The sequence below is a fragment of the Panthera tigris genome, chromosome D3 (genome assembly GCF_018350195.1).
Source record: "Panthera tigris isolate Pti1 chromosome D3, P.tigris_Pti1_mat1.1, whole genome shotgun sequence".
Classification (NCBI taxonomy): domain Eukaryota; kingdom Metazoa; phylum Chordata; class Mammalia; order Carnivora; family Felidae; genus Panthera; species Panthera tigris.
In genome coordinates, this window is record NC_056671.1 from 51,422,865 (window position 1) to 51,437,945 (window position 15,081).

Here is a 15,081-nt window from a genome sequence, read left to right on the forward strand (position 1 = left end):
CTTTGGTATTCTTTGCCTTGTAGCTATATTCATCCAATCTCTGCCTTGGTTATCACAAGACCTTCTCCTTTCTGTGTCTGTCTGCATCTGTGTCTCCTCCACTCTTTTCCACCAGTCATATTGGAATTAGAGCCCACTTTAATTCAGTATACCTTCATCTTAACTTTACTAATCATGTCTGCAAAAGACCTGTTTTCAAATACAGTAACTTTCTGAAGTTCTGGGTGGACATGAAATTTGGAGGAATACCATTCAATTTAGTTACTAATTGGTTGACCTTAAACTAGAAAGGTTACCCTGGATTATCTGGGTGGGCCCAATGTAGTCACATAACTCATAAAAGTAGAGCTTACCCCCAGCTGAGAACAGAAGACCAAGACAGAGAGATTTAGAAGAAGGAAAAGTTGGAGATTCCAACTGCCTTTGCTAGCTTAGGGACACATAGAAGGCATAAGAAGGAAATGTATTCTTCCAAAACGCTGGAATGATGTTGGAAATGGATTATTCCCTAGAGCCTCCAGATAAGAATCCATGCCAACTGACGCCTTGATTTTGACTTTGTAAGACCTTAAGCATCATTCTAATCAAGACTGCCTGTATGACATACAGAACATTGAGATAATAAGTGCATGTGATTTACACTGCTAAATTTGTGAGATTTGGTATGGCAGCAACAGAAAAAGAATACACTCTTCTTCACAGAATTACTATTTTTTAAATAAGCAATATAGTAAAGACAGCAACACATACTGTGTTAGTCTTCTCATTGAGAAACTCGCAGAGGAATGCTCATAGCTGAGGCTTCCTGAATTCTTGACTTTAAAAAATCCCAAGGAAAGTAAGAAGTTGTTTAGGTCACTAAATTTGGGGATAGTTTGTTATGCAGTAATAGATAATCGAAACAAACTCTATTTTCAGATAACTAATAATTATCTGAGGATACGGTTATGATCTGTACTATACTTTTATATAACATAAGCTGTCCAAGTCTGTCTTGCTGTTTCTCAGAAGTCTAGGTTATTTGAGGTTACTAAAGTTAGCTTCCACTTCCATAAATCTCTTTATCTAATACATGTTAGGAGAGAATCCTTCATAATTTTGGCATTTTTGCAAATCTCCTGAATAAAAGATACCAAAAGAATAACTGTATTAACAGGCAGCTTTAGAAGTTAAAGGTAGTATCTCCCTAAGATAGAGACAGTGGGAACATTTTGAGCCATGAGACCTTACTCCTCTCTCTCTAGAAACATTTGCTTACTTTCTAAGGTAAAAAGTACAAAGAAACTTCCTCCTTTTATCTGGAGGAGATCTGGTTAACACTGGATTTCTCTGAAGAGGAGGAGGGATAGAAGTGTTAGCTGCCCTATATAAACTCTCAGTCTTCTATGTTCAAGGTTCCTCTCCTGTGCTACATACAACCTACTGCAGATGCAGGGCAATATCTGGCTCTCATCATGTTGCCCCATGGGGCTTGAGGCTTGAGGAATCCACACTAAGGTATTGTTCTAACTACTGCCTTTTGCCATGAGCAATAAACTGCCTGTCTGTCTGATCCAGGAAGCTTCGTGTCATCTGTCAGAAAATATATATGAAACTGTGCAGGCTAACTTATTAGCTTGCAGGAAGAGTAACATCTTATACCTTTCACAGTTTTGACTTAATGCCTACATAACTCAGACTACCATCAGTGACTAAGTGTATTTTTAGCCGCACTACCATCATCCATTCTGACCCCATGAAATCCATTTTCCTCACAATTGAGTAGCTTAAAAAAAAACAAAAATTTCAACATCTTGTTTAACATTTTAATAATGGACGCCATAATTCCAAACTGTATTTTGAGTCACCACCTCTACCTGCCTGTCAAAGATCATCTTAAGGTATACTTCTCCCCATCCTCCATGCAGATCATCACATGGGTGCTTTTTCAGTTCTTAGTGTACAGAATGCCTATGCCCCCTAGCCAAGACCAAGTCCTTTCATCAGCTGATATTACTTTGAATTACTTCCTCCTCCTCTCCCTTTTTAACTTATTTGATTTTAATCACCAAAATTTCTTAAATTCTCATCATTATTTATGGTCTCCCTCACTTCTTCAGGGAAGCATTACTAATCCTTAAAAAAGTATACAGACTCTCATTATTTGTTCTCACCACTCTATATCTTTTCCAGAACTTACCATGGATATGTTTACATTTCATTCTGTGATTATTTGGTCCCTGTCTCTCTACACTTGACACTATCAAAGCGAGCACACTCTTTGTTTTTATGACTATTTTACTCTTATTTCTACCACAAACATGACACATATTAATTGTTTTATGTAAGTCTGTCAAGTGAATGAATAAATTCATGAATGGCAACTCTCCCCTAATAATATCAATTGGAACTTCTATTTATGTCTATAATCAAGTAGGTGAAAAATATAAAATACAAAACTGATGTAACATATTAACATAAGAGAAAGGTACAGGGGCCCTGGGTGGCTCAGTAGGTTGAGCATCTGACTTGGACTTCAGCTCAGGTCATGATCTCACAGCTCATGAGTTGGAGCCCCCCGTCAGGCTGTGTGCTGACAACTCAGAAGCTGGAGCCTGCTTCAGATTCTATGTCTCCCTCTCTCTCCACCCCTCCCCCACTCACTCTCTCTCTCTCTCTCTCTCTCTCTCAAAAATAAACATTTTAAAAAAGAGAAAGGTACAACAACATATTTACCTTATCACCATACTTTTTTTTATTATGTTAGGTAAAGAGACCAGGAAACACCAAAGAAAAATATCATTGAAATATGCCTTGACATCCTACCTCTCTACTCTATCAGAACCTCCAGAATGGCCTCCTCTACCAATCAATGTCAACAAACAAACATACAAATAATAACAAAACAGCAAAGATCACAGGCAAAAGTATCAGAAGACCATCCAAATTCTTTCCTGTAAGCTGTGTGATCTTCAAGTCTCTTCCTCTTTATGCCTCTATTTTCTCATTTATAGTGTGGGTATTAATTCCCTTATAAATCTATAGTAAGAATTAGTTATATATTATATACTAATGCCAAACACAATGTATTATGCATACTAGGTACTCAACAACATCTTGTATGTATGAAGTGAGAGTTATATGGTATGCAGAGTAATTTGTTCTACCAGAGTTAACTTAACTCTACCAGAGTTAAGTAAAGAAGTTGCCCCTAATAGAAGTTGACAGGATTAATAAGGGACAAAAATGTTCCCTCAGTCATGCAGGCCATCTCTCCAGAATACTGGACACCGGGGTCCTATTTCTCTTACCAATATGCTACCTGCCCCAGTTTCTTGACCTCTAAAGTAGAAATCAATGACTGACCTAATACATTCTTCTAAGTTCAACTCTACTGTGTGGAACTTGATTATCTCTTCTATCTCATGAGAAATTTACTTTCAAGCAGAGACCTCGAAGTATTATTTTTAAAAGATAACATTTAAATAATATATGACATTTTTATGATATCACATTCTTATAGAGGTCTTTTGCATTGTAGCTATCTTTTTGAAAACCTACAACTTTTGGATTAGGCTGGGGCTTTTGAGTTATCTGAGAACTGTGTACAATCAGAATTGACAGAATATAGATACATTAAGTGAAGACATGTTATAATCCAATTTAGTTTCTTATGATTCAATTCTGTAAGATTTACGTCACGGTTGCCTGAATGAAGAATCTCTACCATGATATTTTTATTTCTTCATTTATTTATTCCCTTCATTTTCTGCTATTGTTGTATGTCTTGTCAGTGTGTAATTATCTTATTTGAATATAGTTTATAAAAATGTACGTGGATGCCATGCACACACACACATAACTTAGGAACACAACATGAAATGAACTTAAAAGAAGACAGATGCCTTAAAAATATTTTTTTTAATGTTTATTTATTTTTGAAGGAGAGAGAGATGGAGAGTGAGCAGGGGAGGGGCAGAGAGAGAGGGAGACACAGAATCTGAAGCAGGCTCCAGGCTCTGGGCTGTCAGCCCAGAGCCCAATGCGGGGCTTGAACTCACAGGCTGTGAGATCATGACCTGAGCTGAAGTCAGATGCCCAACAAACTGAGCCACCCAGGTGCCCCTTAATATTTTCTAAAGGTAGTAGAAAATATCAAGAGCAAATGAATTTATATCTTTATAATTTTTTATGAATAATATAATTTCCTAATATTATTGGATATCATATTCACTTATTTAGTTCCATAATCTGAATCATTGAGAATGGAATTTCAGAAAGTATTAACAGACAAAGAAAAATCTTCAACAGGTTGCAGAATATCTCCTTGTCAATCTATGCTTTCTATTTAATTCTATAAAAACTGAGGCCAGTTAATAGAAAATGCTTTAACCTACTCTTAGATAATATTTTTCATATCTTTGCATAGTTTTAAAATAAAAAAATACCATACTACCATTCTTCATATTTATATTTAAAATGTTGTCTGAAGTTTTCTAAAGAAAATATTTATCAATACCAATATAATAAAAAATTTGAAACTTCGGATAGAATGAAAAGATTCAGAAAATACTTAATTAGCTAGCAACAATATACATACTTCTCTTCAGCATTCACCTACATGCCTTTTCTTTGTCTATACATAAAGAAATTTAAAATAAAATGGACAGCTCAAAATTTGTGTGTATTGTAATGGATGATGGTAAGACATTAAGATTGAGAAAATAAGTACAACTAAATCAAGGACATTTGAGTCATATGTTTAGAAACTAATACCTAGCACTCTTTTGTTATTTTACTTTTGAGAGAAAGAGAACGAATGAGCAAGCATGAGCGGGGGAGGGGCAGAGAGACATGGAGACAGAGAACCCCAAGCAGGCTCCATGATGTCAATGCAGAGTACAATGTGGGGCTTGAACTCACCAACCATGAGATCTTGACTTGAGCCCACTCAAGAGTCCCATGCTTAACTGATTGAGTCACCTACATGCTTCAAGCTCGTATTCTACTTCTATCCACTCCTCTTTGCTTACTCTTGAAATAATGAGTGTCTGCAGAATTCTGTCCATGGTTTTTATCTATTTCAGCTTCCACCACTCTCTGCTGGTGTTCACTTGCACTCAATGACCTCTTCCCACATGTTGAGGATATGTAAATCTTCCTAACTCAGTCGTGCCTTGAGCTTGAGCTGTTCCTCTCTAAAGGCCTATTGGAAATCACTCTATAAAACATCTCATGGATACCTCAAAGTCAATACATCAAACAGTATTATCATTGGGTCTCTCCTTCTTCAATAGTTATCTTCCTTTTTTGTGCACTCATTTTTATGAATAGCATCATCTTTCGACCATTTGCTCAATCTAAAGAGCGGAAAGTTTTATTGAATTGTGCCTCTCCTTTACTCTCTGCATAACCAGTTTTTCTTTAACGTTTGACAGACTGGCAATTCTGTATCAATTATCCCATTCAGTAATTCATTTAATAAATATGTACTAATCACATACTAAATTTTAGGTACTGTTCTGCATTCTGTAGTTCTAGCATCATGAGTTTATATTTTCATGGAGGCAAAGAGGCCATAAATGAATAAGTGATATAATTAAATATATAATATGTTAGAAGATTCTTTTTCATAGTATATTATTGAGTGTTTTGCAAAATCGAGCTTGAAAAGAGCAACCATGACATTTTCTGCAAAGTGGATGGTACTGTGAGAGCAAATAATAGGGAGATTGATATACTTTTTTGGGAATCCAGAAGATGTGCCTAAAAAAGTGATGAAAGAATCCAGAATGATGAACTGGATTTGAAGACATTTCTAGATGAATATAAGTTAAATCATTTAAGAAGGGAGAAATAAGCAACTTATCCTATTTATCACTCAATTTATTCATCTTTATAATGGGCATATAACAATAACTCTAAAGTTGTTAGGATAAAATGAATTAAAGCATATTAAGTGCATGAAAAATGTGTTGTATGTGTAATCATTAGTTGCTGTCAATTTAATATCAATATTATTATTTTTATTATTATTAACCATATAGTATGTGAAAGCCATCATGCAGGGTATCATGAAAAAGTGTGTGTGTGTGTGTGTATGTGTGTGTGTGTGCATGCATGCACGCTCACGTGCAATTTCAGTAGTTGTTCTGCAAGTTGAATAGATTTACACATTTTTTAATGCTTCTTTGAGTCAGTCACAAAGGAAATTTAATTGCACAAGTGGAACACCCTAATTTTTCGTCAAAACCACAAAACCTAAAAGTAGGACAAGAACAGATAATTTCTAAAAAAATGATTTTTAAAATTCTAAGCTGACATTTCTAAGATTTCAAATGAAATTTCTCTCTCTCTGTCACACACACACACACACACACACACACACACACACGCTTTTTTTCTATCTGGTTTTACTTACAATTTTGCTTCTGAAATAAGATGTTAGCCTAAGGCTTTCTTTTTTAAATAATAGTTATGTTCCTGGCCTGTCCATCCACTGGTCTGCCTGTCTATTGTATTAAAGGCCTGGATGAATTTATTTATAGCCATAATCTTTTCTTTGGGTAATAGCTAAAGCTAATGGTTTATCATCTGTACAACCCCGACAGTCTATCTTCCCTGATTCCTTAGGGTAGCTATCCCCTCCACCTCATCACTCTGTTGGATCTCTGAACAGACATCAACCTTAAAATCCCATTTGTACCATTTGGATCAGGTCAGGAAGAGTAATAGCTCTAATCTTCTTGGAGTGATATTATTAATCTTGAGCAGGTGAGCTCCAAGGTACTTTCTCTAACCTACACATTTAGAAAGCAGAAGCTTTAGGGCTGTAATGAATAAAGCTAAAATGGAAGCCTGCAGCATAAGGGGAAATGATTGTAAGATTAAGCTGTCCTTTAGGTTTGTACTTAAAACTTGTTTACTCTGTTAAATCAAGAGCTTTGAAAAAACTAAAGACAAGTATTAAATGGCTTCCCATGTGAAGTCACTCAGAATAGTATTCCATTATTAATGTTCTTTTTGAGTGGAGACTATACGAAAAATCATAGAACAGTTTAAGTAGTTTTTTTTATTCTAAGATAATTACAATGGCTTTGAGAGGCATTTGTTTTTAAACTGTTTATAAACCTGTTTCTATAACTGACCAATAACCAAACACATTTACAAGCCAAAATAAACTCTTTTATTTTCCCTCTCTCCCCTTCTATTCAAAACCTCATGTTTGCTGATCTAAAAAAATCCATTCTCCTGCATATAGCACAAAGGGGTGTGTCCGCTCTCTGTTATACACACCTGGCTCTCACATTTTTACTCATTAGTACCTTAGATTTTTTTTCTTTGCAGTGTGTGTATTAAATATTCTCTCTTCACATTTCAGTTTTTATTTTTCAAATCCTATTTCCACCCTTGCTAAAAAGTCTTTATGTTTCACTCACCTTGCAGTGAGTCATAAAAGGATATGATCCTGAAGCAGGTCCAGGTAAATAGGATGTAGTTGAAATGTTTAAAAGTTTCAACATGCTTTTTTTTTGACTGGGTTTGTATATGTTTAAAAGTAACCGGAAATTGTTTTACCTTGCTTTTATTTTTTTATTGAAACGGCTCAAAATTATTTTACACTATAATTGTATAGTGTTCCCATGATTCATTAATCCTACTCTCAGTTTTCCATATTTTATTAGCCATCATTGTTCCATGTATTTTGTAAACTGTAAATACAAACTTCTTTTGTTAGGCATACCTATCATGGATAGTATTAAGAAATGATAGAAGAATCTAATATATGTCACCTAATATTAGCTACAATGACCATGAGCTATTTAATTATTTCCTCTGTACCTTAGCTTTCTCTAGTATTAAAATATTAACACTGTATATATTTTTTGGATTGCTGACACACAATGTTTCATTAATTTTAGATATATAGCATAGCTAACATATATCTTTTAGGAAACAATACAACAATACAACACATTATGTTACAGTGTCACAAGCATTATTTTCTTTTCTTTGTTTCTTTGTTTCTTTCTTTGTTTCTTTCTTTCTTTGTTTCTTTCTTTCTTTCTTTCTTCCTCTCTCTCATTCTCTTTCTTTCTTTCTTTCTTTCTTTCTTTCTTTCTTTCTTTCAGAGAGAGAAAGAGAGCACAAACGGGGAGGAGCAGAGGGAGAGGGAGAGAGAGAATCTTAGAGAATCTTAAGCAGGCTCCATGCCCAGCACAGGGCCCACCTGGGGGCTCAATCTTATCTCTATGAGATCATGACCTGGGCCATAATCAAGAGTCGGAAGCTTAACCCACTGAGCCACCCAGGTGCCCCCAGGCATTGCTTTTAAAGCTCACATTAATCCTCCTGTCAACTCTATCAGCACCATTTTACCTATGAGGAGACTAAGACACAGAAAAATTAAATAATTTTCCAAATTATAAATATATTAAGTTGTGGAACCAATATTCAAACCCAGACATGACTGGGTCAAGTCTTAAGTGTTTTAGTATAACATAATTCTGGTTTTGCTCCATCACTTAAGGTTTGACAGAGATGAAAGAATTCACAAAACGGTGATTAGAACATTAAAAGGGTCTTTATAGTATGACTACTATAATCCTGGTCATAATTATTCTAATATTCTTACCTAACCAATAGTTTTGTCATACCTACTCTGTGTCAGGCATTATACCAGGCATTTTTCACTAGTATTATTATTACTATTGGTATCACTAGCTTCATTCTGTAGAGAAAAATATGAAAGTCCTGATCATTTAAACTTGCTCTAATACAAAACACAGATGGCAGATCTAGAAAAGGGATTTTTATTAAAAGAATGCGTGTTTAAAAGTTCAGGGCTGGATTCATCCAATAACTTTATCAATGGCTTTGAATGAAGCTAGCTAGTTTTAATTATTTTATAAATATGACAACACAATTTATATATCCTCAAAGCAGAAAAGTAGCATGATTAAAACAAAGAACTATAGGAAGACTATAAAAAAAATAGACAATTTTTTCTAGAAAAATTAAGCCATAGAGATTATAATAAAAGAAACTGGTCAGAATGACTGTTTTTTAAAATATATATATTTTAAAATTTTTTAAAAGAATACATATTTTTAAAAATATATGATATGTCCAATTACTACCTGTGCTGCAGCAAAGAACCTAAAATTATCCAAAGAAAGGAGAAAACACAGGATAAAATAAAGCATCATTTATACCTCAAACTGTAAATATGATGAATTATATAAATAACTTCTAATATTAAATATACTTTCCTTTCTTGGGGTTACCAAAGTTGTTCATAATGTTTTATATTTGTTTTATAAATTGCATAGAGAATTTCCTCTAAAATGTATTCAGTAGAACAAAAGACCAAGAAAATCAAGGCAGTAAAGGGAGAATAAAATATGGAAATATTTTCTAGTAAAATTAAAAGTTATTACAATACCCTATTAAGACAGTACAGTTTTGCATACAGATAGTAAATCAACTAATGAAACTAAAACATAAAAAAAAGAGGGACATATAAATGTACAAAAATGGCATCTGAGTTCTGTTGGAAGTGTATGGCTTAACTGATATTACTAGGAAAAGTATTTACTTATATGGACAATTTTATTTATTTTACAGTGTAAAATATATTTCTAGTGGATCACAGAAGAGTGAAAAATATTTTTATAAATTTAGAAAAGATTTAATGAGAATATGTTATTTTAGAGAGATAATTTTCTTTAAAGATATTAAGAAAATATATTTAAGAAAATGTTGATAAATTGAATTATATTAAAAATAAGATGAAATATTTATCAAAAGACACTAAGAATAAAATATAAGTCACGATAAGGATTTTTGCAGAAGCATTTGTTATCTTATATTTCTTCATCTAGTTGGTACATTAGTGTTTGCTTTGTTCTTCTTACATATCTTATACTACAAACAAAATATATAAGGCATACCAAAATTGATTTTCATATATTAGAAATCTCTGATGTTAACTAATGTGTTTCATCAATATAAATAGTTATTTCTCTATTTTTTCAGTGAGATATATTTTCATGATTCCACTCTGGAAAATTTCCCAAAGAATCACAGGTTCTTACTATTCTGTATAAAAATGATGGCTTTTCTGTTTGGACTACTTAACAATGATCACATGTATCTTTTGGATAAATAATAACAGTCTAAAAGAGCATAACTTTAAATTAATCCCAATAATAATTTATATTTAGGATGACTAGTTCAAAACATATTTCTAATATATTCTTTTTGGATCAATAAAGTAAAACATCAAACATTTAAAATTAAATACAACTAACAAATACATGTCAGAAAAGAAAATTTTCATAACTTGTCAAATATAAGCAATTTATTATCTCTTTCATTATCCATTGCTTTTTGTTATTTTTAAATTATATAAAATTTCTTCCAGTCTTTATGTTTATTCATATTATTCTGAAGTATTTAGTCTTCTGTATTTTAAGGCTCTAAATCATGACATATTATCATATTAGCATATAAAAGTTTACATTGGCAATATATACTTTTTTTGGAAATTACTTTGTTAAAACATATTATTATTTTAGAAAAATTGGTTCCACATTTGAAGTCAAATATTTTCTCTCTCTTTATTTATTGTGTTATGAAGATTCTTTGATCTTCAATGTTCTCATTTGTTAAATGGGATTATGTATCCCCCTATCGAATTTTTCAAAATGATCTAGTGTAATATGCCATGGAAAAGGACAAACTGATGGTCTGTGTACCAACAATTTCAGGAGACAATAACATGAACATGCTTCAACCTTCTTATGGGTAAAATCTGTATATAGCAGGGCTTGTCTCATGCTTCAATAATAGTTTATTATTTTACTTAAATAACTGTTTCAAAGGAAAATGGCATGATTAGTTAGAAAATTTTAGTGACAAGTGTTTGTCAAACAAGCTCAAATTTTTCTGGATTGCTGGGTTGGTCAAGCTCAAATCGATAAATTTGAGCTCAAATTCACTAAACCCTTTGAAAATGGAAGACATAGCATAGATACTGTTTTGAATCTAACATAGAACATGTGATTCTGTCTTCTTAGGTCAAGATCTTATGTATTTTGTGCATGTGTATTCAGCAAGAACTACAGCTGAGTAAAATTAAGAAAGAAATCCTAAGGTTATCCAGTAGAATGTCATTGACTTAGAGTAATTGTTCTTCATTGTAAGTGTCAATATGTAGTGTGCTTTGGGGGACTATCAAGGCTCTGTGGTTATAGCCACAAGATCAAGAAATTCATACTGCTCTAAACAGTTTTATCATTAGAGTTGTAAAAGGAAATGATAAAACAGACCATATTACCTAGGAGGTAAAAATCTCATTTAAGACATTTTGTCACAAGGTTAAAAAAAAAAAAATCAATGTAAGTAGTAATATCTATCAGCATAAGAGTAATTATATGTTAAATATATATTTTGCACATTTAGATAATTTTTATTCTTGCATTATTGGGAAAATGATTGTATGCTCTCAATAAGAGAAATGAAATAAGTCCTTAATAAATGGGATATAATTCTAGATTAAGTATACTTTTTAAAGGCAGTTTCACCACATTGATTCTAATGTGATTACAAAGGATTATCAAATGGCTCCCCATGATGCTGGTGAGAGTATAACATGAGTATTTTCATTCACTTCTGACAGAAGCATGAAAGACTGTAAAAAACTTTGTAAATATTCATTATCTAATTTGGATTTATTTCAAAATCAATTAGAAATTCATAAATATAATTTATTCCTAAAGATCTTAATATAATATTAATAAGGAAAAAAAAATAACCTAAATGTCTACATGTGAGGGAAAGGTTATACCAATTTTTTGCACAGATGTTAGAATATTATGTATCAATCAAAATGTCTTCATATTATGAAGAAGAAGGTAGGAATAATAATATTGGGTTTACTGCATAAGCTTAACTATGAAATGCATGTACATAATATCTGGAAATAAATTTAAAATCGTTTCCAAAAAAGCTGCCATTGTATATAGAACATGTGCACTATTCTTCTTACACTTATTGATTCTCTAAGTTTACTACAATAAACAAAGGTCTGCAATCAGAAAAAAAAAAAAAAAAGAAAGAAAAAAAATAACTTCAACAAAAATCCCCTATACCTTTCTTCCTTGCCCATATTATGTTATAGAGCCTATGTGCAAAGTCAGGAATAATCCTTTATTCCTATCCTTCCTTGAAACCCCATATCTAACCCAATAGTAAATTACAGTCTCTATCTTAACACTATACTTATAATAAAACTACTCACTCCACCTCCATTGCCATTTTGTAGTCTAATCCACCTTTTTCTCAAGGCAGTATGCTCCTTTGCCTCCCTGCTTTGAGTTTATTCACACCTAATCTTTTCTCTACACAGAAGTTAGAACTATATAATAATATTGATAGAATAATGACACTTCCTTGATTAAAACTCTATAATTCCTTCTTTAAAAATCTAAACTTTTTATTGTGGTCTGGAAGATCCTACAGAATGTGAATCAAGCCTACTTTTCTTATCACTGTATCATTACAATCTTCTGTCACGTACTACTGTTTGGTCCTGCCAGCCTTCTTTATATCCCTACTATGTTATCCCCTTTCCCACTGCAATACCACGTATCCTCTCTACCAAGAAATTCCAACTCCTGACTCGCTTTGGGGGACAGCCAGGAGAATTCATCTGTCAGATAGCCAATCACAGATAATCAAATTTATATTGGCCCTGAAATTTATCTCTGAGTTTCCACCAAAGCTCATGCTTCCCACAAACTGCTTCTGGTCAAGAGATGGACATGGCAAGGATATCAAGGCAGGCTCCTCCCTAGGAGGCGTGGTAATCCTCTGATGGCTGACTTTGGTTCTAGGACTCCACTTGGCCTTGCCAAAGTTTTCTTAGGCTGCAAGGAGAGTAGAACAATTTCACTTTCAATCTTCCCTTCCTCTTCCTTTGACTCAGGATCATACTTGTAACGCACTCCTACAGCTCTTTCAGACTTGTCCAGACATGTCCCAATTTCTCATAGATTTTCCCTAAGAACATCTCTTTTTAATTTAATTTTAATTTTAATTTTTTAGAGACAGAGAGAGAGCAAGCATGAGTGGGGAAGAAGGGCAGAGGGAGAGAGAGAGAGAGAGGAAGAGAGAGAAAGAATTTTAAGCAGGCTCCACCCTCAGCATGGAGCCCAATGCAAGGCTGGATTCCACGACCCTGGGATCATGGCCTGAGCTGAAACCAAGGGTTGGACACAACCCACTGAGCAACCCAGGTGCCCCTCCCTAAGAAAATCCTTAAAAATTTAAGATCATTAGGGCATCGCTTCTCAGAGAATCTGGACACAGTGATTCTCTCCTTCATGTCTTAATTTCTTTTCAGACAAAAGCTACCTAATATATAACAACACTGGTTACTCTGTGTCTATTTTGTTTTGTTGATTCAATTATTGTTATTATTTTAAACAGCACCTTTCAAAATACAAAATTGTCATGTTTAATGTTTATTTTTCTATTGTATTTCCCACCACTACAATTTCAGCTCTGTAAGACCTGGAATATTTTTATCTCATTCACCAATATATCCTTTTAGTATCTGAGACACATTTAAGCACTCTCAATAAGTATTTGTTAAACTAATTTATTCCTAGCCTGTAACTAATCTCTAACCCAGTCTATAAAATGGACTAAGTGAAAAAAAAAGAAAAGGAAGGAAAAGGAAAGGAAAGGAAAGGAAAGGAAAGGAAAGGAAAAGAAAAGAAAAGAAAAAAGAAAAGAAAAGAAAAGAAAAGGACTAAATGTAATCAAAGATTACGTAGCAGTTGACTAGATCAACAAAATATCCCTATCAATTCTGCCATATTCTCAACTTGCTTTTATCAACACAGAATGGATCTCATGACACTGATCCGTAGAAATGTGTGTGAATGCTTTGGCAGTTTCTAAGCCACCTCTACAAGCTAGTTATGTCTTTGAAACTAAAAGGGAAAATTAAAAATGGGGCTTCTCTCAGCCTTCAATTTTCTAGCCTACCTGGAACATTTCACACTAATTACCACCACCACTTTCTCCTCTAGACAAGTGCCTCTCTTATCCTCATTGACTTCACACTCTTCACGTATTCAGATTTACAAACCTACTCCATTACTGGCTCTATTTCATCTTCTTAATTGGTGCATGTATCATAGTAAAACTTAGGTTTAGGTATTACTGATGAGGGATAGAAGTAGAAAAATGTTCACCTTTAACTCAGAAGGCTGACCTACAGCCTACATAGTTTTCGATAAGGTTCAAATACCCGCTGGTTGCACATTCTTAAAGGGTCTCATGATTGCCTGTAAATTTCAGTGATATATAGTATCGAACCGAATGACAAACACCAGAGAAATCTTGGTGAAAATAGTTTTACGAGTAGAAATTCAAAGACATTTATGACCTAGTACTCCCTGAAAGTCCTCTCCTCCTTGAGCACTAAGCATATATAAACACCAGACTCATACAATAAAAAGTGCAGCTCTTTCTGTCCATGGGTCCTGTCTCCGTGCTACCTAAATAAACTTACTAATTGCACCGTAAAATGTGTCAAGAATTCTTTTGAAACAGGTAAACCACATGTTATATTCAGAATGATTATGATGTATAGTTACCATCTAACTCTATTGGTACCTATTATTGAAGGTTAGTAAAACCATCGCTTTCTCCACTCTTTTCTCTCTCCCTTCGGCCACCCTCTGGTGCCAATGTGAAAGGACTGACTATATAGAATACCAGAATAGGAAAGAGAAAGATAAATGTGAATTATTTCAATAAAGCATAATGTTTTTAGAAATATAAAGCTGCCCTGCTAATTTAGCAAGCTGTTAAATGTGTACAAATAAACATCCTTTATCATTTGATTTAAACTTAACATACTTAAACACCATGCATACTTAACATACTTAAGCATACTTAAACACCAGGTTATTTTGGAATACAATGGGGTTTATCTATGCTAGTGGCCTTTTCTGTTAAAAGCACTCACATAGAACAAATTCTGGTCTATGTAGCTCTGAGAGAAATGCTTTCAAACAGATTGCA